Source organism: Pezoporus flaviventris, unplaced genomic scaffold (genome assembly GCF_033815535.1).
Source record: "Pezoporus flaviventris isolate CSIRO_AGI_PZ_B2104156 unplaced genomic scaffold, CSIRO_AGI_Pfla_v1 ptg000054l, whole genome shotgun sequence".
Lineage (NCBI taxonomy): Eukaryota > Metazoa > Chordata > Aves > Psittaciformes > Psittacidae > Pezoporus > Pezoporus flaviventris.
The window spans coordinates 5,602,982-5,604,120 of record NW_026892602.1 but is presented as its reverse complement, the minus strand read 5'-3'; positions in this window follow the sequence as shown (position 1 = coordinate 5,604,120).

Sequence of the window (1,139 nt, the reverse complement as noted above, 5' to 3'; positions counted from 1 at the left end):
TTACAGACCGGCTTTTTTTACATGTTAAAGGTGGAGTTGTATCAGGAGAAACCTCCTTAGTCCATTGAGCGTGTAAAGATACACTAGGTTCTTGCTCAGTGTGTTTCTGTGGACCAGGGATGGTGATTCTCTTCTGTTTCTCTACCCTCCACCCCACCACTTCTCTGCATCCTTGGTCTTTTTAGCACCACAGATTCTGTCTTCAATAGAGAGAACAACTTCAGCTTTAGCAAGATAAATTTTAGACTGTTCATTGCATATTAATTCTATTCTGTATCTGTCTGCTACATTCTTTCCAGTTCACATATTTCTTCTTCAAAAATTAACATTTGTTTAGAGATCTGAACTCCTATCTTGTGCGAAAAAACTTGAGGAGGGGAAGAACGTATTAAGGGGAAGCATAGTTGCTGAAATACAAAATTAGCAATGAAAGTCAACAGATGTCTTTTTCTAACTGTCTATTTTTAATGAAACAAAGCAGTCTAGAACAGAAGAGCAGCTATATACAAATGATTGGAGAATCAAACAATAAAATAGTGGGTTGCCTCAGGGAATGTTACTGAAGTGGATTCTAGACCTTGATTAAACAAAAGTGATTTTTCTACAGTACATTAAGCTGCTACCCCAGAATCTGTTGTACATCTGGTTTCTTCATTTCAGGATTACTGGTGGTGAATATTAGAAATCTGCTTGGAAAGCTGAAACTATATATAAAAGTAGATGAGAGTTTTACTGTATACCATCTAATGAAAACTGACTTGAAAAGCTGCAAGACCTGTGAACCTGTGTTGATGTAAAATATTAATCTCTGAAGTCTGTTGCTTCCTGTTTGCAGTGAAATACTGTTTTAGTTACTTTTTAGCTACTTCTGTCTACACTGACTAGCAAACTTGCAACTACATGTATACAGTAAAATCTGGTTGTACAAATTGCATATATATGAGCTGTACAGTTTCGACTAAGATGTTTTATATGGAGAACTTCCTCTTTGGGATCAAGTCTATAGAAGGAGAAGTCACAAAATACAACTTGAAAAAGCCACTGTTTCTAAAGACAATGGAGACTGATCCCCTATTGTAGAAAATTGTGTTACTTTGTTCTTGGAAAACCTAGGATCTTTCTTTGGGACACACTCTACC